The sequence below is a fragment of the Sinocyclocheilus grahami genome, unplaced genomic scaffold, assembly GCF_001515645.1.
Source record: "Sinocyclocheilus grahami isolate Dianchi unplaced genomic scaffold, SAMN03320097.WGS_v1.1 scaffold289.1, whole genome shotgun sequence".
In the NCBI taxonomy this organism is placed as follows: domain Eukaryota; kingdom Metazoa; phylum Chordata; class Actinopteri; order Cypriniformes; family Cyprinidae; genus Sinocyclocheilus; species Sinocyclocheilus grahami.
The window spans coordinates 1,761,341-1,784,055 of NW_015505468.1; the positions used below are offsets into that span (position 1 = coordinate 1,761,341).

Consider the following 22,715-nt stretch of genomic DNA (forward strand, 5'->3'; position numbering starts at 1 on the left):
GTGTCCTCATAAACCACATAAACATGCACACACACACACACACACAGAATTTTCATTTTTGGGTGAACTAACCGTTTAAAGGGACAGCGGCCTATAAATACTGCTGCTGTCATTAATGATCATCAAACAACAAAACAGCTGTGATAAAAATCTATATTTAATTTATACAGTGAACACTATGCGGTGTTATTTTCCTTAATAATTACATTTTTGTATTTGAATACTACCAACCTTATTTTATTTGTAACATATTCTGTTGTATTTATCTATGCTTGTAATTTGTGTATTTGTTCTTATTTTTACTGGCTGTTCTCTTGTCTCTTTAATCATGCTTAAACTTTCTTAGTTAATCTAGTAGTATTTGCTGTGGTATCAAAGAAGTACTTTGCTTTAAGTGATAAATGGAAAGCAAGTTAAATTGAATTTTTGAATAATTTCTTTTCTTGCTGATCCGAAAAATGATCCGATCCGTGGGTCAAAAACCGTAATGTGATCCGAAATTGTGAGATTTGTGATCCGTTGAACCACTAGTCAGTACATATCTGAACTACTGGCCCAACAGGCCCAGTCCTGCATGTTATAATTGATGTTTAGAAAGTTAGCGGTGCAGTGTAATATACCATGCATCTGAAAGAATTCCCATATCAGAGACAGAAATGTAAGCATGGACCCGCGCCTATAAAAACACAGCCCAGAACTGAGGGTGCAGGAACCACCCTGTATGTTTCACTTGACTACCACAATATTGCTGCAGCCAGCTGGCTGGAAACGGCTTTGTTTCTCCTCATTGCGTTTGCTCTGTATATCAGAAACAGATTATGGCATTCTTTCTTCCGCTCATTGTTCTTTCTTCCCTTTTCGGTCCGTTTCCTGAAGGCATGCATGCATGTTGTAGTACAGAGTGCACTCATCGATCAAACCGACGCTTCTATCTGTCCACCAGCTGCTGGTTGTCCTCTTCCACCAGGGCACGGGCTTCCTTGACCTTTTACAAGGTGTCGTACAAGTCCATATGAATAGATTGCCAGGTCACATTTATATGCAAAGCCATTCCAATACAAAAGGGAAGCAAATTGATATGGCTGCATGCATGTAAGTGCATGTGTGAAGACGTCATGCGGAGAGAGACAGAACGCCAGGCTGTTATCAGGGAAAACGGCGCACCACCTCTCCTGTGAATCTTTAATGGACAGGATTCGGCGCTCTGGCATCATTGCCATCTGTGCACGTGTTAGAGCCATGCATGGAATATTTAGTTATTTAAATGACCCAGCTTAATCAGCCTCTCCTAACAGAATGGAAATCCATTCTGTAAATGTTGCCGTATCCTTTGAGTGTGTCATATAGAGTAATTAAATCATGTTCCCACGGGGAAGATTTGAAAGGATAAACAGATGCAGTCAGGAGTGGTGTGAACACCGAAGCTCTTGGATCATGATCTGAAAACATCTGAAAGGTGTGTAGGCAAGAGAGCCGGCTTGTGCGTTTGAATGTGCAGGAGTCGTGATTAAAGCAGTAGTTCACTCAAGACATGGAAACTGTCAGCATCTCACAGCCTTGTGTCAATGAGAGCTGTATTATTTTCTTTCTTCCTAGAAACACCAAAATGTAAGTAATTATTCACTGAAATATTCCTCATTATTGTAATTTATGACAGGGTTCGTTTTCTCAATCAGAAGCCTAATTTTTACTGTGTATATATATATATATATATATATATGACATTTCAAAATACTTGTATCAGACTACAATTACTAAAACATTTTATTGGTTACATATTATTCACACATTTGTTTCATAATTGATTGATTTTCCCTAATTCTTCTTTCATCTTTGAAATTCTCCTTTCTAAAATAGCCTACTACTTATAAACATTTATAAAGTCTTCCAGTTTTGTGGACATTCACACAGAGATCAGTCACTAGTCAGGTGCCTATAATTACACGGAAAATTGGGGCCACACAGTTTTTGACCACTGGATTTACAAAAATCGTTTCAATTTTTAAAAGTGTTTTCTCAACATTTCATACCGATGAACACATACATTTTTATTTGAATCATCACTCAATGTGTTATTTAACCATGCATTACTATGTCGTTTGAAGGCTTTTGTTTTTCAAATACATTAAGATGCACAAATTCATGTTATTTCATATTTACATGTAACGCAGGGATTCCCAAACTTTTTTGTCAGTCAAACCTCTTTCACTTGAAGCAGCCCTTGACATTTTAATAAATTAATAATTAAGTAACACATGTTCATGGTTCTCCGATGTTGGGTAATGGTCACATGACATGCAGATAAACAAATAAAATATTTCATCTTTTTTAGTAAGTGTTTTATTTTGATTTAAAATTTTACATTTTTATAATTTAATTTATTATTAGCCTTTCATTAAACTCACAAACCCCCTACAGTTCCTTCATAAACCCCAGTTTGGGAAACCTTGATGCAATGTAATATTTAAAGGGGTCATATGATGCGATTTCAATTTTTCCTTTCTCTTTGGAGTGTTACAAGCTCTTGGTGCATAAAGAAGATCTGTAAAGTTGCAAAGACTAAAGTCTCAAAACCAAAGAGGTATTCTTTATCAAAGTTAAGAGTCAGCCACACCTACCTAAACGGCTCGTTCTAACACGCCCCCACATGTCTACGTCACTGTGTGGGAAGATTTGCATAACGCCGCCCAAATGTTCACGCAAAGAAAGAAGGCGTAACTTTTATTCTCACTGTAGTATTGTTGTTGCCGCCACCGCCATGTCGTGAAGGCGCTGTGTGTATCGTTGTGAAAGCGAAACTACTTTGTTTGGTCTTCCAAAAGAGGACGATATCGCTTTGTCATGCCTAGAGCTGATCCGTGCTGATCGCTGAGGAAATACAACAACTTCACGCTGTCGATCGCCGGATCGGCTTGCACCGTGGACGAAGCAGAGTCCAGCCCAGGGTCGTCACATGTGGTTGCCGCAAGCCTGCTGGACGCTCCTTCGTCGAATCCGCCAGCCGCGCCTTTCTAAAGTCCGCTGGCCGTTCCTCACTTTAGCCCGCTGGCCACCGCTCACTCAAGCCCGCCGTGTGTGACGCTGTGTGACGCATTTTATGTAGGACTGTTTCCTGAACCTGCAGTTCTGCATAGCCTACAATGGGTCTGTGCTCAAAGGCTGTTTCTATAAAGTGGGGCAGTTCCAACTTTGCAAAGACAGTCTGGTGCTTCTGACTCACATATAGAGTAATTATATACTTATGTAAGTACATTTTTTATATTTAAAGAATTTGCCACTGACGATTCAAACACGAGTAGCGCTTGTTGTTTGTCGTTTCTCCGATCACAAATGCAGACATGGTTTTATGTTTACGCAGCGCGATATGCAATGCAACGCGTAAAAACACAGTACAAGTCATTATAATCAGCAATTATGTCCCCACTGGATGCAACAAATGCCTCGTTTGTAATGGGTTTTATTGGTTTTGTCTCGCCGTGCCGGGAGATGGCATCACAGTATGGTAAGGGGCGTAACATTTCCGTCACACACTTGAGGTATTCAGCCAATCACAACGCACTGGATAGCTGGCCAATCAGCGTACACCTCGCTTTTCAGAAGAATGAGCTTTGTAAAAATCGACGCGTTTCAGAAAGGCGGGGCATAGAGGAGAAACTATAATGTACAGTATGTGGAAAATAATGTGTTTTAACCTTAAACCACATAAACACATTTCATTACACCAAATACACAAATATCATATCATGTCATATGACCCCTTTAATGCACTTCATGTTGTTAATAACAATGACTGGAATATATTTTCTTTCTCTTTGTATTTTTATCAATATGGTAATAAGTTTATCCAGTAACATTTAATTTTGGGACCAATTCTAACTATTAGTAAGCAGCAAATTAGGAGTTTATTGAGACAAAAGTCATAGTTAATAGTGAGAACTGATCTCCAAACTAAAGTGTGATCGATTATCCTATTTAAGTCAATGTGATAAACGAGTTAGGTAAAAAGTAATCTATATGTTATCAAAAGAGCAGTCTGATTATATTACCTAAAGTAATATAATGGATTATGCTACTAACCACAATTTTTGTCATGTAATTTGGAATCAGTAATGGACTACATTTTGTAAGTAATCTACCCAGCACACACTCTCTCTCTCTCTCTCTCTCTCCTCTCTCTCGCTCTCTTCCAGATTTAATTATTCTGTCAAAAAAGAGAAAAAGGAGATTTGGGAGCTTCATGAGAGGGTAAGAACATTGACTTTTGAATATTACATTTTGTAATTTTGTTCATTTTTTGTTCATTAAGAAATGTTCAATCTACTGTATCAGATGACTTCGGAAGACCTAATTAAATATTTAAAACATCATCTTTTATGTTATTATTATGGTGCTTTTCACGTTTTGAACTGTTCGGCAGTATAAAACACCATCCACCATCACTTTTGTTAAATGGAAAAGAGCAGCTTGGACTTTCTGTCAAATGTCTCGTATTAATAATGTAGTTCAAGATCAGCTAGACTGTATGTGAGTAATGATAACATTTCCATTTTGGGAGGAACTATTTCTTGAAGTATAAGTGCATGATATTATTATTGAATACATATTCCTGAAGGTGAAAGTGTGCAAGTCTGTAGATACAGTAAGACTGTGTGGGCAGATTTTGCAGTTTTCAGAAAATGCTCCCAGAGGAAAAACAAACCCTGACGAAATGTCCTCATCCCTACTCACAGAAAAAAAAGCCAAAGGTATAATATAAAGTGAGTCTATGGGAATTATAAGTAAAAAGCACATTTTCTGAGGAAAGATCTGTACAAAACTCACTGCTGCAGTGTTAATGAGTCCTGGCTGTTTGCCATTGCATTGCCATGCTGTTGTTAATGTGTTCTGAGTGGTTGTTAACAACATATTGGTATGCAGTCGTTAGAGTGTTCTGAGTGGTTGTTAGCACATTGGTATGCAGTTGTTTGGTGTTTTGGGTGGTTGCTAGGGCATTGCCATGCAGTTGTTAGCACACTGCTGTGCGGTTTCTAGGTTGTTCTGGGTTGTTGCCAAGGCATTGCCATGCAGTTACTAAGGTGTTCTGAGTGGTTGTTAGGGTGTTTTGGGTGGTTGCTAGGGCATTTCCAGAAAGTTACTAAGATGTTCTGAGTGGTTGTTAGGGTGTTTTGGGTGGTTGCTAGTGTTCTGAGTGGTTGTTAACAACATATTGATATGCAGTCATTAGGGTGTTCTGGTTGGTTGCTAAGGCATTGCCATGCTGTTGCTAAGGTGTTCTTGGTTGTTGTTAACACATTGGTATGCAGTTGTTAGGTGTTTTGGGTGGTTGCCAAGCCATTGGCATGCAGTTAATAAGGTGTTCTGGGTGGTTGCTAAGGCATTGTCATGCAGTTGCTAAGGTGTTCTGAGTGGTTGTTAACACATTGGTGTGCAGTTGTTAGGGTGTTCTGGGTTGTTGCCAAGGTATTGCAATGCTATTCTTAGCACGTTGATATGCAGTTGCTATGGTGTTCTAGGTGGTTGCTAAGGCATTGCCATGCAGTTGTTAGCATGTTGCTATGCAGTTGTTAACATATTGGTATGTGGTTGCTAGGGTGTTCTGGGTGGTTGCTAGGGCATTGCCATGCAGTTGCTAAGGTGTTCTGAGTGGTTGTTAACAACATGTTGGTTATGCGGTTTTTGGGGTGTTCTGGGTGGTTGCTAGGTCATTGCCATGCAGTTGTTAGCATGTTGCTATGCGGTTGTTAACTTGTTGGTATGCAGTTGTTAGAGTGTTCTGGGTTGTTGCCAAGGCATTGCCATGCAGTTGTTAGAGTGTTCTGGGTTGTTGCCAAGACATTGCCATGCAGTTGTTAGGGTGTTCTAGGTGGTTGCTAGGGTGTTGCCACACAGTTGTGGTTTTCTGAGTGGTTGCCATACACATGCATTTTTCTGAGCAGTTGTTAGCACATTGCTATGTGGTTGCTAGTGTGTACTGGCAACGTGTAATACTTCATATAAGAAATAGTAATAATGATGCTTGCCTTAGCAAACACTCTAATTAGTATTTTTTAAGCATAACAGATGCTTAACAGATGTGGTCATGGTATTCCCTATGCTATGGGGACCAAATGTCCCCACAAGGATAGTAATACCAGTAGTTTTCAACCTGGTTCCCATGAGGAAACAAGCTTATAAATACAGTTTGTACACTATAAAAATCATTACGCCTATGGAATGTCTCCATAAAACATGGAAACCCAACATGTGTGTGCGAGAGTGTATGTGAGTGAGTATGTGTGTGTTTGCTCATGCTGTGCAGCGCTGCTATTCTCAGCTGGTCTCTTCCTGATGTCAAAAGAAGTTGGTGGATTTGCAACAAAGGAAGTTCATAACAAGCTGCAGCGGCACATTTAGACGCACAGTGTCTTTCTCTCTCTGTCTCTCTCTCTCTCGCTATTGAATACAGCTTGGCCTCTATGGACCAATCTTTTCCCAATCACACCTTCTCCAGCTCACACTGCTACAGTCTTTAATTAGTTAAACTGTCACACCGTTACACCATGCATGTCCCTGAAGATTATAAACCAGCTCCAAACTCACTCTAGTGAGAGACAGATGAACACTCAGTCTAACAGACGTGATTTTATTCAGCAGATTCAATGTATGACAGAAGAATGAATCAGAGCTGCCTTTAAATCCATCATGAAATCAAACATTTCACAATCCAATCAATTCACAAAAAAGCCCAGCACCTTGAAAATAAATCTCAGCTGATTTGCAAAACATTTCTAATATTGCTGAATTTGATGATGCTGTGTTAAAAATATCAATACAATCTTTTCATCATATACATTTTTTTTTTCACAAAAGATGCTTTTTCAAATTTGAAAAAATATATATGTAAAAATTACCTGAGAATTGAACAAATAGTTGTAATCTGGCTCAGAGGAAGACAGGAATCATGTATTTTTGGCAGTTTTTCTGATGATTAAGATATACTGCAAGACTTATTCACCTTATGATTGTTGAAAGCAAAAAATGCTATGAAATGCATCATATTTTTGGGAAAGTCATGTACAGAGTAAAACAGTTGCCTTAGCAAACACTCTAATTAGTATTTTTTAAGCATAACAGATGCTTAACAGATGTGGTCATGGTATTCCCTATGCTATGGGGACCAAATGTCCCCACAAGGATAGTAATACCAGTAGTTTTCAACCTGGTTCCCATGAGGAAACAAGCTTATAAATACAGTTTGTACACTATAAAAATCATTACGCCTATGGAATGTCTCCATAAAACATGGAAACCCAACATGTGTGTGCGAGAGTGTATGTGAGTGAGTATGTGTGTGTTTGCTCATGCTGTGCAGCGCTGCTATTCTCAGCTGGTCTCTTCCTGATGTCAAAAGAAGTTGGTGGATTTGCAACAAAGGAAGTTCATAACAAGCTGCAGCGGCACATTTAGACTCACAGTGTCTTTCTCTCTCTGTCTCTCTCTCTCTCGCTATTGAATACAGCTTGGCCTCTATGGACCAATCTTTTCCCAATCACACCTTCTCCAGCTCACACTGCTACAGTCTTTAATTAGTTAAACTGTCACACCGTTACACCATGCATGTCCCTGAAGATTATAAACCAGCTCCAAACTCACTCTAGTGAGAGACAGATGAACACTCAGTCTAACAGACGTGATTTTATTCAGCAGATTCAATGTATGACAGAAGAATGAATCAGAGCTGCCTTTAAATCCATCATGAAATCAAACATTTCACAATCCAATCAATTCACAAAAAAGCCCAGCACCTTGAAAATAAATCTCAGCTGATTTGCAAAACATTTCTAATATTGCTGAATTTGATGATGCTGTGTTAAAAATATCAATAAAATCTTTTCATCATATACTTTTTTTTTTCCACAAAAGATGCTTTTTCAAATTTGAAAAAATATATATGTAAAAATTACCTGAGAATTGAACAAATAGTTGTAATCTGGCTCAGAGGAAGACAGGAATCATGTATTTTTGGCAGTTTTTCTGATGATTAAGATATACTGCAAGACTTATTCACCTTATGATTGTTGAAAGCAAAAAATGCTATGAAATGCATCATATTTTTGGGAAAGTCATGTACAGAGTAAAACAGGCAATGTTTTTGGAATCAGCACTCAACATTTGTTAGAAACAAGTATTGGATTTCAATCAGCAAATATGTTGCAGGGTGGATAAAATAAAATAATAAAAGAAAAGAAAAGAGAAGATAATCCCAACCTTTATTTTTTCTACAGTATCCTGTTTCACTTAAAAATGTGTCACATTACAGAGCTAAAACGGATTGCAAACTGTGACTTCATGTTGACTCGAGGGCATTTCTCCAGAAAGACAAATGACTGATGACCCTCATCAATTATTAATCTGAACAGAGACACTATAAGCATCAAATCAGCTGAATTCAATGTGCATGCGCTCAATCTCGAGCTAAAGAGACCTCAGAACAACTACATTGGTTGTTTTCATAAAAATCAAGCAACATTGTCCTTGTATTGCTATCCAATTTGCATAAGCAATGCAAGAGCTTTTGTGTTACTGGGTTTGATTCCCAGTGAAACCTGTAAATCACTTTGGATAAAAACTTCTGCTAAATGCATAAATGTGTAATATTACTGATGCATGACTGTCACAGCAGTTGTGCTCTATTTTTAACCAAGCAAATAATGTACAGGTAATCACAAACCACTTTGAGAGTCAAGAACATTTTACCAAAAAAAAATAAATTCTCTTACCTTCAATGCAGAATGGGACAGGCGTTAATATTCTGCGGAAAAATAAATAAATGAAGGTTTATTCAAACCGAAATTGTCCATTACAACCATTAACAATGTTATGATTATAGGGAAAAAGAGTTCAGCATGACTGCAGCCCGTATTTAATCTAACAATTTTTTTTTTAAACCATCATTCTGCTTGCTTATTATTGTTTTCTCCCTTCAATAATGGGAATGAGCAGCCATTACAGCAATGGCAGTGGAGTGGGCCGACGCAAACCCTTTATGAATGCTGCCTCATTACTGGAGGGAGTATTCCCAGGGGAGGAGGGCAAAGCAGAGCACTGCCTGACACAGCTGCACGTTCTCAGGGAGAGATGCGATGGCAGCCTGCCTCCTCTCTGGAGCTCTGGTTCACTGATTTTCAGTGGCAGGAGAACAGGGTTGTGAGAGGGGTCACACACATCATTGCCATACAGATACTCCCTCATATATATATACATATACACACACACACACACACACACACACACACATACATACGTGCTTCAAGTTTATAGTGCCAGAATGCCAAAATTGAAAACATGTTTGTCACAGAAAAAGTGTGATTCAAAATATTTGAATATGTTTTGGACATAATATCTTACAGTAACAATCTATAATTTAAAACTGTGAAATAGCCTAATTATAATAGTAAATATAATAAAAATATAAAAATAAATAATATAAAAAATGTATTATTATTATTATTATTATTATTACGTTCACAGTTTTTCAAGCATTTTCAGTGTTGTAGTCTATAAATATCTAGAAAACAGGGAATTAAAAATAATTAAATAATTAAAAATCGGTTCTGCATATTGGTTATCAAACACTTAAAAGTAATCGGGAAAAAAATATATATCGAATGATATACAATTCTTGCATAGATCAAAATGTACGAATAAGACACCTTTATCGCGTCCATTCTAAACTGACAATAGAGAATAAACGGGCGACTTACCATTCATACTGATGATAAATCACCGTCAGATGATCTTTCATCATATACTGTATCATACACACATCTCAGATTGGACTGCTAGCTTTACAGTGGAACGCTGGATTCGTGCAGAACCGGCATCTGTCGCAGCTACACCTCTGACATGAACGGCAGGAGCCGACAGAAGAAACAATGGTGCAGGCGAGCCCACAAACTACCAATCCTACTACTGCCAAGGCTTAGGTCATGAATATTAATTAGGTAGTGCTGACGCTAGTGAGCTACCTTCCAATGGAGAACGCTTGGCTTATGAATATTAATTAGGCGGTGTTGACGTTCTATTGCTATCGTCCAATGGCTCGGCTCTGCTCTTGAATATTAAGAAGCAGGTATTCCCCGTAGTAGGATTCGTAAAGTGGCTGCAGTGGGGATTGAGCGTGAGCCAGCGGCCACTAGAGAGCCAAGCAAGTGTCTTCCGAGCGTCTCCTGGGTTTCGGCCAATTTAATTGTTCCTCATAAAAACACGTGGGTGTGTGGCAGGCTGTTCAAATGGGATTGTGCGGGATGCTGATGAGACATGCATTGTGTAGGGCGTTTTAAAATCGCTTGGAAAGGTAAACTCACACAAGATTTTGTAAATAATTTTTTTTTTATAATGTTTAAACCTTTTTAAGAGTAGGACTGTATGACATTTCCACTGAGAATGATGAACCTAATAAATAAATAAATGCAAATAATAAAGATGAATTATTCCTGAAAGCCTCCGTCTAAGACATAAAATAATAATAAAAAAAAACATAAACATCATTAAAATTATATAACAACAATATATAGGCTATAATAAAAACATAATGCATCGTTTAATGTGACTCAGGAAAAAGAGAGTGATTCATTTCTCAGTGAACTATCATTAAGTTTCTTTATATCAGTGTACATTTTGATTAACTTGACAAAATTTTGATCAAGATGTGATGTGACTATTTCATTCTGTGTGACTTTAGTGATCATTTTTACTGGTTGTTAAATACTGACATCTAGTGGCAGGTTTTGGGAATAGCACAGACACTATTTTTATTTCCCCATGTAATGTGCAAGTAACGAAATACACCAAATACTGTGTGTTTTTTCCCCTCTATCATATTCTGATCACTTGATAAGGCTTGAGTCTTTTCAGCTTTTCAAAGTCTGCTGGCTCAGAAAGGTAACACACTTTTTCACCACAAGCCATATGATTTAAGATTTGAGGTATGATTATACTTACAGATAGAGGTTTGTTCAAATGGGTAATCCTAAGAATGAGGAGCTCAAGTCAGTGTTAACTAAAACAGTTAAACTTTAACTGAAATAAAACTTTTTTTCTCTCATTTTCATTTAGTTTAACGTGAGGTTATAAAATAAATAAATATACAAAATAAAAACGAATAAAAACGATATCTACATATTTTTAATATATTCATACAAATAATGAAACAAAAGAAATAGTAATAAAACAACATTACTGAAACTTAAAAATTTCAGTGTAAAAAAAAAAAATCAAATTTAAAATATGAATAAAAACTATAAGAGTATATCAAATACAGATGCTTGCACAAATCTAGCACTCTCTTTGCCTAAGATGAGATATTAAACATGAATCATGACATTTTTGCCAAACAATATGATTCTTGTATTGACAGGCGTTTATGTTTTATCTGATTCACCTTCTCATTAAATGATTCAAGAATAGCCATTAAGTACTGGAAACACAGCTGATTTGGGGGTTTAGGTGCCATGTGACTAATCCATAAACAATACACCACAATTGACTCAAATTCCCAACGTAGGATTTAGTGTGAAGAGCAGCTATCAAAAGATTTGGAAGATAAATGGAACACAGTAATGAGTCATTTTAAATCTGTTGCACTCAGAAGCTTTTGTGCTGATTATTGTGATTGAGGCAGCTATGAATGATGCCACATCCACACTGCTGATCTCCTGCTGTTTTAAATGGATTGAATCACGGTGTAAATTATCTTAATGTCACTGTTTTATCCTGGTGACCCCTTAACCTCATGCCCCTGGTTCTATAAGTGAACGTGATCGGTCACTTTGTATTTACAGTTCAAAATATGCCCTGAGTTGCAATGAGCAATGATGACACAGAGCAGATCTAACAGGTGTCTAACAAGAAATCTGGAGCAATAAACAGGGAGGATAAAGAGAGAACGGACAGAAAGAACGGGAAAAGGCATTAACAGCATTGATTTAGATTTCCTAAGGAACTGCAATCTGAGTTAAAATTAGATTCACTAGATAAGATATTCTATTCACTGTATTGATTTAGCTGTAAGCGTTTCAAAAAGGCATTGAAATATTTAGTATCTTTATATATATATATATATATATATATACAGGTGCATCTCAATAAATTAGAATGTCGTGGAAAAGTTAATTTATTTCAGTAATTCAACTCAAATTGTCAAATTGGTGTATTAAATACATTCAGTGCACACAGACTGAAGTAGTTTAAGTCTTTGGTTCTTTTAATTGTGATGATTTTGGCTCACATTTAACAAAAACCCACCAATTCTCTATCTCAACAAATTAGAATATGGTGACATGCCAATCAGCTAATCAACTCAAAACACCTGCAACGCTTTCCTGAGCCTTCAAAATGGTCTCTCAGTTTGGTTCACTAGGCTACACAATCATGGGGAAGACTGCTGATCTGACAGTTGTCCAGAAGACAATCATTGACACCCTTCACAAGGAGGGTAAGCCACAAACATTCATTGCCAAAGAAGCTGGCTGTTCACAGAGTGCTGTATCCAAGCATGTTAACAGAAAGTTGAGTGGAAGGAAAAAGTGTGGAAGAAAAAGATGCACAGCCAACTGAGAGAACCGCAGCCTTATGAGGATTGTCAAGCAAAATCGATTCAAGAATTTGAGTGAACTTCACAAGGAATGGACTGAGGCTGGGGTCAAGGCATCAAGAGCCACCACACACAGACGTGTCAAGGAATTTGGCTACAGTTGTCGTATTCCTCTTGTTAAGCCACTCCTGAATGTCAGAGGCGTCTTACCTGGGCTAAGGAGAAGAAGAACTGGACTGTTGCCCAGTGGTCCAAAGTCCTCTTTTCAGATGAGAGCAAGTTTTGTATTTCATTTGGAAACCAAGGTTCTAGAGTCTGGAGGAAGGGTGGAGAAGCTCATAGCCCAAGTTGCTTGAAGTCCAGTGTTAAGTTTCCACAGTCTGTGATGATTTGGGGTGCAATGTCATCTGCTGGTGTTGGTCCATTGTGTTTTTTGAAAACCAACGTCACTGCACCTGTTTACCAAGAAATTTTGGAGCACTTCATGTTTCCTTCTGCTGACCAGCTTTTTGAAGATGCTGATTTCATTTTCCAGCAGGATTTGGCACCTGCCCACACTGCCAAAAGCACCAAAAGTTGGTTAAATTACCCTGGTGTTGGTGTGCTTGACTGGCCAGCAAACTCACCAGACCTGAACCTCATAGAGAATCTATGGGGTATTGTCAAGACGAAAATGAGAAACCAGAGACCAAATAATGCAGATGAGCTGAAGGCCACTGTCAAAGAAACCTGGGCTTCCATACCAGCTCAGCAGTGCCACAAACTGATCACCTCCATGCCACGCCGAATTGAGGCAGTAATTAAAGCAAAAGGAGCCCCTACCAAGTATTGAGTACATGTACAGTAAATGAACATACTTTCCAGAAGGCCAACAATTCACTAAAAATGTTTTTTTTATTGGTCTTATGAAGTATTCAAATTTGTTGAGATAGTGAATTGGTGGGTTTTTGTTAAATGTGAGCCAAAATCATCACAATTAAAAGAACCAAAGACTTAAACTACTTCAGTCTGTGTGCATTGAATTTATTTAATACACGAGTTTCACAATTTGAGTTGAATTACTGAAATAAATGAACTTTTCCACGACATTCTAATTTATTGAGATGCACCTGTAAATACATACATATACATATGTGTGTGTGTGTTTGTATATATATATATATGTAATTACATATATAAGTAAACTAATAAAGAGAAAGTCATGTTCTATTCCAGAATCATCAGCACATAAACCTACATAAATCTACAATGTTGCTGAAGATTCAGTCTGAGTTAAGACATCACATATTAGCAATGAGTTCAACATTTCAATACTTTGAAAATATAAAACAGTGGGTAACTTCAACAGACTTATTTTAGCAAGAAATATACAAGAAGTAGAAGATGGATCTAGCTGGCTGTGGATTGCAGTTGAATAGTATAAATATTTTCCTCAGAAGAAAACCATGCTGCCAGACCTTTGGTGAACTTGCCGTGAAACTCCAGTAATAGCTATTCAGGTTTTCTAACCCGAAGTTGTTATGCATAATTGTTGAACTCAACATGAATATCTGATTCAGTTACTTACTGATGGTTAAATAAAAGTTACAGTCTATATTTTTATAATAAATAAAGTAACGTAAGTAAAATGGGTTGTGAATGCCAATTTAGATTGACTTTAGTTGTGTCATTTGCATTTGGTCTATTATTGTGTGAACCTTTTCAGTCCAGGGCGAATTTTACAGTATGCACTATAAAATATGTCAACTACTCCTCAAATTCATTGTCAAGACTTGGTAAAGTACACAATAATTTTTTTTTTCAAAACTGCATGATTTTTAATTTGTGTTAAAATAGTATGATTTTTGTTAACTCAGCTCTTTTATAGTGCTGTTATACAATTTAGGTGTGTGGTATTATTTATTTTATTAATTCATAATTGCATCTGATGTGTTTTATGTATGTTTACTGTTTATCCAGCATGCCTGCATTTACGTACCTACTTAAGGTAGTGTGTTGTCGCTTTGTGTGCTTGTATGGCTAATTGTGTGGGAATGCTGATTGTTGTTATTGTGTTAAAATGTGCTGTTTTGCTGTTTGTTGTTGTTATTCTTTTTGTTATTTTAAAGTTTTTTTAAACATCTTGCCAAAGGACTGCTGCTGAAAGTTAGCCTGCTGGCTAACACTGTCACATTTACAGAAATGTTGATTGATGTGCGCTGTCCTTATAAATAAATAAATAATATGAATGTGTGCCCTTGATATTTTAATGTATTTTATTTTTACTGACATTGTTACACAAAATACGATTAATAATAATAATTGTTTATATTTCAAAGACTGAATTGATAAAGTCATGTGACGAACATAAAGATGGGTCATGTGATTATGCATGTCTGCTGCGTTTCGGCTGCTGTAAGAATGGAAGAGGCCCGTTTTTGCTTTAGAGTGGATTTTTTGAATATAGAATTTTTTTCATACATAGTTTTTTTAAATGATATATATATCTATAGATAGAGTAGAGCGTCTGTATTTTTCTCTAGTTTCATGATCGCTCGGAAAGGGTTTCTCTCACGAGTGAGGAAATTGAAAATCCGGAGTGGATTCTGAGCCGTGCGATTACAGAACGCTTTGAGCGGGCAGGCAATCCGCTCCACTTATGTACTATGGTCCAGGCCGGCTTTCAGTCAGTATTTTGCTTGTTGACAAGTTTATTTTGGTACTACTTTCGTTGACAGAGAAGAAACATAGGAATTAATGGGACATGTTCATCTGAAATATAAGTTACTATGATATTAATAAATTATTTACTGCGCTGTTGTATAAAGAAATTGAATGTCAGAATTGCAGTTGTGCTATGATGATTAAAGGTCCCATATTGTCAAAACTGAAACAATTTTTCACTATAACTTAGGTCTTGGGGCTATTTAACTACTATATAAGTTTCAAAACAGTCAGTCCACAGTAAAATTCACACAGCCTGCATAAAGTAGCTGTGATTTTTCACGAACCATTGTGACTTCCGTAAAAAGTTGACGTCAGAACTACACAGTCACTGCTTTCAGTCACCACCCCGAGCACCGCCCACTGTCCCACTCTCCTTTTGCCAAATCCCCAGACAACATCGCGTCCATGCCATTGCTGAGCAACGACAACACCGAAACATGTCGAAAAGGTTAACTTTAACCACAAAACCAGATCGGCCGACCTGTAACGTTACACTCTCACTCAAAGGATGGGCGATCTGACAGGATTGTTACTATGAGGTGGATCACATCTAACGTGTGTAGTAAAGACGAACTCACCGTGTCTATCTAGTCATGATGAAGATGTATATACATTTCAATTTCAACAATTTTTACAGCTACATTATTGTTCCAGCCACAATTAATCACAACAATGTATATACAATTACAAATGATTAACTTATAAATCGTCAGTTTGATGTTTTATACACATGCACACAGACATTATTTCATGCACAGCATAGTCGTGAGATGCAAGAAACATAGACATATGGCAAGAAATCTGTAGGCGCGCCCATAATAACAAAAGACAATACTTTATTGAACCTTTTCTGATAAGAAGTGTGCGCTGCAAACGCAAGCATTTTTGACGATCGTTTCTGTCCAGTCTGCTCGTTTTATCACGTTTAACCACAGCTGTCGTCGGTTTTTTTGTCTGGGAGTGGCAGCAGATATGCGATCAAATTTCTAATTTGAGGCTGTATTACGTTGATTCTGGGACCCAACATCACAACAAGATGATATTTTAAGCTCCTTATGTAGCCGAATCTGCGCTGGTTTGAATGGGCCGCCTCCAGTTTCCCCTGTTTTGCTGCCTCCAGCTAGCGCTGTGACGTCAGCTGACCCTAGTTACCTGTGGTTGGCCTGGCCGTGTGTCACTCAGAAAACAACAGGCCAATCAGAAGAAAGGCTCATGAATATAAATTAGACAGACCAAACTCGACCTGTTCTCAGCAGAGCTCCTGAGAGAGGAGCTGTCAAAATATAATGAGATGGTTTTTGGTAGTTATACCGCAAATATATATTCTTAAAGACATCAAAACCTAAAATAAAACTCCAGAAAGGTGTACAATATGGGACCTTTTAATGTTACGTTACCTGTGGCCTGGTGCCTATGACCGAATCACATCTTGTTACGCATGTGATACTGTTGAATTGTCTAATGTAATTTTCCTGTCATGTTGATGTTGCTGTAGCATTGTGAGAAGAGCATTCGCTCTACAGGTCACACTGCTTAGATACCTGTATAGCATGATGTGACAGTCCTATTATATGTAAGGTCATGAGGTTTCTCAGTTTACTCTAGAGGTGATGCTCTTTTATACCTTTTATTCGCTGCTGTTGACAGCTCTGAAGCATCTGCTGAACTTTAATGCACTGCCCTTCACGTCTAGTTCTTTAAATTCATGATTTAATAGAAGTTTAATGCTTTGAAGTACAATAAGAGGCCATTTCTTTCAGACGTGCCTTTAAATGTTCAATTTAAGCCAAAGGGTTTGGAGTTTTAAAAGGCTACTGGACAAAAATTATGCAAATAGTATCACATTATTTCAGGGTGTTGAAGACACTGTAAGTTCCCTTCTCTGCTTGATTATCAGAATGAACGATTCATTAAATTAGGTTATAGTAATCGCTGTAGTTATCGTTATTGGTGTGAAATGCTTGTCTTAGAAATAACTAATAATAAATAATAAACAATTATTCTGCCAAAGTTCATTTGTTTAACTGTAGGCTGTTACAGTTGGCAAGCAATGTCCCAATTGAGCTTTTTAATATAGAATGTGCGTCTACAAATTTGCATTTTTAGTCATTACCACAACTTGTCGCTCATCCAATCAGAGAATTAAATGTTCTATACATTTCATTAAACACTAGTGGACGTTGTACCCAATTATTTTATGCAAATCAGCCTTGTTAAAACTAAAATTCATATTTCTGTGTGACACCTCATAATTACAGTTCCAGCATGTTGCATGTTTACAGCCAGTTTTAAAGCAAAACTTTAATTTCACGTTTCATCTGTTGAACTGGAAAGAACAGCACAGCCACACTTGTGCAGATGGCCATGGTTGACTGCACCGCTCTCCAATTACCTTTGTTTAAAATTGACATTCAGGCTGGCATACTTAAACTGCTTGGGACCTTGAGCGTGCAAAAAGTGTCTCTCCTTTGATTTCACTGTGGCTAAAAATAATACCTACAGTACGGAAGCGCACCTGTGCCAGCCAAGGTGATGCCTAGCAACAGAGCTGCCAGCGCTCACTTGTGTCCCTGACTAGAATCAATGACACTGGAGACTCTTGTTTGAACTCGTTTCTGACATGCATCTTAATAGGGCTGCACGATTAATCGAATGAAATTGTCATGCACATTTTGTTAGTAAAGCCGGTTCTGTAATCAGAAGGAAATCATCATTCTGTCGAATTGCAATCTCGATTCCATTTCGATTTATCGTGCAGCCCTACATCTTAACTATTATCATAGAATTTATGGGACATGTCAGTTGCTTAACTGAGTGCTTTATGGTGTAGCTTTATTTTAATGGGAGCTATAACAGGCTTTATGGTGTAGCTTAGTGCTGGGCGATATACCAGTTCATACCGAATACCGGTGTTTATTTTTGTTATGATATGACTTTTTTAAATACTGCAATACCGGTGTATGTCCCTTAAACAACGTTTGGAACGCGACACTGTTTGAAAGGGGTCCCTTTTCACTGTTGCACTGTGGTGAGGGAACAGCTGTATGGGTTACTAAGCGTGAAAGTTTCGAAACTGAAGCTGTAGAACTAATAGAACGTGATGACACAGAAGAACTCATCCACAATATCCACACTGACCGCCACAAATATCCACCGCCCCCTGCCATCAGCTCCCGTGTCTTTCAGACCCTTTTAGCGGCTTTTTTCCATAGAATATTCATACTGACAAACCTAGCGACTTTTTTGGATAAACCTCAGCTATGGTTCAGTTGGAAGATTTCGCCAGTGCTGTCCCGCGAACGCGAGGCCTGACTTTCCCGGAGAAGTGTCACCTCTCTCGGCTTCTGTTCTGTGCAGTGAGCGGCAGAGAAGCAGCGCATTCAGTTGGCCGCACCGCAGCCGACTCGTCAATAAATGAGTACAAAACAGCGTTTCCTAGCACCTGTCGCTTACTGATTGTTTGGAATTATAAATATGAGCCGTAGTTCGTCTGTTAATATTACATGCACTTTTTTGTTTGTTGTTTTTTTAGTTTGTTACTCAGACGCAGGCAGTGCGCTGCATGAGACAAAAAAGTAATATAGCCAAAACAACCGCATAACCGCTCTTTAGTGTAGATGCATGTTGATTTTATCAGACAATGCCGCGATTATAAATGAGAGTGACTCCTGGTTAACATGTATTAAAAGGGGTCGTGTTTAGTCACTATTTAGTGTGGTATTTTTTGACAATATTCACTCATCATGACAGTAAAATAGGACATTCTAAGTCAATATACTGCAGTATTTCCTCTCAATCAGTAGAAAATATGGTTAACACCCGGTCATGCATAAAAAAAAAATACCATCATGTTCCGTGAAACCGGTATAATTTTGAAAAATACCGTGATATACATTTTTGGTCATACCGCCCAGCACTAGTTTCACTAAGTAAAAGCTTTGTCACTGAAGCTCTGAGGATGATTTGTTACACCCCCTGGTGGTCTGTCAACTTGTCAATGTCAATATCAAGGTTGAAAACTAGAAATTAAAAAATATTTTAAATTTTATTTTTAAACATAGTTTGCTAACTTAAAATCAAACGTAGGCTTTAAATTGTAAATAATACTATAATAATGACTAAAATATGAACTATAACTTCAACTTAAGGTTTGCTTTTTCAACTGATTTTGAATTAATTTTAATTAATTAATCTTCTTACTTACTTCCAGTATTTTCTATCAAAACATTTTTTTAGTGAAAGTTATTTTAAATTTAAATTTGCCACGAAATGGAAATTCATCCTTTTTTTCTGTTTGTTTTTCTTTCTAAATGCATCTTACTGATCTTATTGTGAATGATTCATTTATGCATATGTTTTATTTATTTGTAATTTTTAGTCAAAATGTCATAACTCAATCTTATAGTGAAACGACAGACTTCTCTCTGTTGACGTATTCCAGACATATTCAATTGTTTAGTCCACTTAGTCTAGTATTGCATACTATACTAGTATTGCATTTAGAATAGCCTCTAGCCTAGTCTCTGTGTTCCCCAGTTCATTCAGTCGGCTCACTGTTTGTGCTAAAGGCACAGCTGCATCTTGTGCATGCTAAATGAAAAGGGTGTGCGCTCTCTCCAACTTAAGTGATTTTTATTAGCTCAGATGAGCTCTCCTGAGGTGGGCTGCTGTGGGATCAGACTACTCCCAAAATGATTATATTCACACATTCTCAAAATACTTAAATGACTCTAATGTCATTGAAGGTAATGCTTTTTATTGTTGCCAGGTTTGAACTGGTTGCAACGAAAAACGGCATCATGAATGTGTTGCATTTGATTTTGTTGTTAATTATGTAAGTGTGAAGTGAATGACACATCACACAGAAGAGATGCAGCCCGACACAACATGAGTCATAGCTGATTGTTGCTATTCTAAATAACATCTAATTTTATTGGCTTTTATTGGCTTTTTGTAGAGCCTCACCATTTGGGTAAAAAATGTTATTGTGATTTTTTCCCCCCTGGTAAATATTGTAATTGTGATTTAAAAAAATAATTCCAGGTTTGCTGTGGGGCTGTACAGTTTGGCCAAAATTGTGTGCTTATATGTCAAGATGAGGATAAAATAATAATAATAATAATAATAATAATAATAATAATAATAATAATAATAATAATAAATTGTACTAAATAAAAACATGATTAAATAAAACAAAATAACAAATATTACTATTGTAATTTTTCAGGATAAAAGGAGAAAATTAGTATTTAAGAAAAATATAATAATTTTATTTTACAGTACAACTGTATTTTTATTAATTTCATTTTCAAATCACTATATAATGACTTTGCTTTTATTTTGATTAGTCATGCAGCCCTATTTTTTGTGAATCAAAACTCCTGATATCTATGATAAAAATACAATCAATCAGTCCATGCATAAACATAAGCAATCCTAGGGCTGTCACGATATCAGATTTTTCACTATATGATTATCGCGGCCTCAAAAATTCACGATAACAATATAGCCTATATCATGATATCTAAAGAATTCTTGAAAAATTTAATTAATAATAATAATTAAATCATGCTATCAGTCATATTAATCTTTATTTATTTATTTTTCTATTTTAACCAATGAATATGGTATATTGTGACACCTAAAACGTTAGTGATATTGCGACACCCCTAACCAATCCATAAATATATATGGGGATATGGTGCAAATATAGATAATAAATTCAACAATCCATAATGTTAAAACATTTAAAAATGTGTGAACTTTGTGTTTGTAAATTATATTTTGAATTTGTGAATCATATTTTGTGAATGTGCATTAGGTAACACATGTGAATAGTATTTTTTAAATGTGCATTTATGAACATTTTTAAAAATGTGTGAAACTGTTGTGTTTGTAAATCCTGTTTTGAATTTGTGAATCATATTTTGTGAATGTGCATCAGTGGATAGTATTTTATAATGTGCATTTGTGAATTGTAATATGTGAATGTGAATTAGGTTATGCATTTGTGAATCATAATTTGTGAATATATTCATAGTGATTCTATTATCTCCGCATACATTAACTCCTTGGAAATGAGTGAGATGTTTTTAGCAGCTTCATTTGCTCATGTGGTGATTGTGTTGGTTGTAGATATCATGTGTTCCATAAATTGGAATCCTGGCATATTAAAATAGCATGCGATTATGACAGCTCATTGTGTGCTGTGGGAGAGAAGGTTGGGATTAATTGATGCCAGCTTTTCAGAGCTGTTGATTCTCTGCAGCTTTGATGAACGGATGGAAATTGCATGTGTATTAATGGAATTCACCTGCGTCCCTGTTCATGCAGTTTCACTGTAAACTTGCACTGTATTCACCTGAGAAGCCCTGGAGCCTTGAGCATCACGGCCTGAGGCTTCAGAGCTCCATAGTGTGAGTTTCATATTTTGACTGGCACATAACTTCATAACATCAATAAAATAACCTTAGCATTCATATAATTATATGCATGTCCAAATAAATAATTAATTGCATGTATAGCAATAACCATCAAGTCTTTGTGGAGCCAGTGAATGATTCACTTTCACTGTCAGCATCTTGTTTGATTAGCAGTGATGGGCATGAAGCTTTAAGCGGTTCTTTGGCAGGAGAGAGTCATTAGGGTTTCCTGAATAGGATACAGAAACCTGAGAGCATTTGGAGACCTGGATTACACGCTCACATTACACTGGCTTTACTGAATAAATCATCAGCGTTAGATAAAGCCAGCTTCTCTAGTGTACTTCAGTCATCTCTGTTTGTGCAGACCGTCCATCAAACTCTTCATTTATTCCTGTCTGCATCAAAACACACTTCTCAGGCTGAACAATTGATGGAGCTCTCGCGAAACCCCGGTTCTCTCTCTCTGTTTATGTCTCTTGACATTCAGCAGGTGACCGGCGTTCTGTGAGAGAGCGATTTGGTTTCCTAACAATGGAAATTCAATCACAAAATGGAGGTGCTTTAATTGCTTCAGTGCTCCGATCCTCTCTCTCTCTCTCTCTCGCTCCCTTTCTCACTTTCTTTCTTTGTCTTTGTCTTTTTCTGAGTGTCCTGTGGTAGAGGTGATGGGAGAGAGAGAGCGGGCCTGGAAGGCCGACAGAGGATACAGAATCTAACACTGAGCTGAGAGCTGCTAACTCCTGAAGACTGGACATCATCAACAGGTGCGTGTCCTTCTGTGTTTGCTATCTGTATGATCTGTATGTTTGTCTGTCTACCTCTCTGTTTTCCATCTGTCTATCTTTCAGCTCTCTCTATATATATTTGATATATTCGGGTCTATCTATCATTCTGTCGTTCTAGTTACAGTATCTATCTATCTATCTATCTATCTATCTATCTATCTATCTATCTATCTATCGTTCGTTTTATCATTCTATCTCTTGTTCTGTGGTTCTATCTGTCTATTA

General features: G+C 37.1%; 1 protein-coding gene across 1 annotated transcript in view; it reads right to left on the reverse strand.

Annotated features, from left to right (window-relative positions):
• The window catches only part of LOC107600677 (cysteine/serine-rich nuclear protein 3), a 59,453-nt gene extending 49,563 nt beyond the window's left edge, over positions 1 to 9,890 (reverse strand). Inside the window, exons 1-2 of the mRNA XM_016292634.1 lie at positions 9,744 to 9,890; positions 8,760 to 8,791 (exon numbers count right to left, since the gene is read on the reverse strand). The gene's annotated coding sequence lies outside the window, so the exon portion shown is untranslated. The remainder of the gene's footprint in view (positions 1 to 8,759; positions 8,792 to 9,743) is intronic.
• Between the last annotated feature and the right edge of the window lie 12,825 nt (positions 9,891 to 22,715).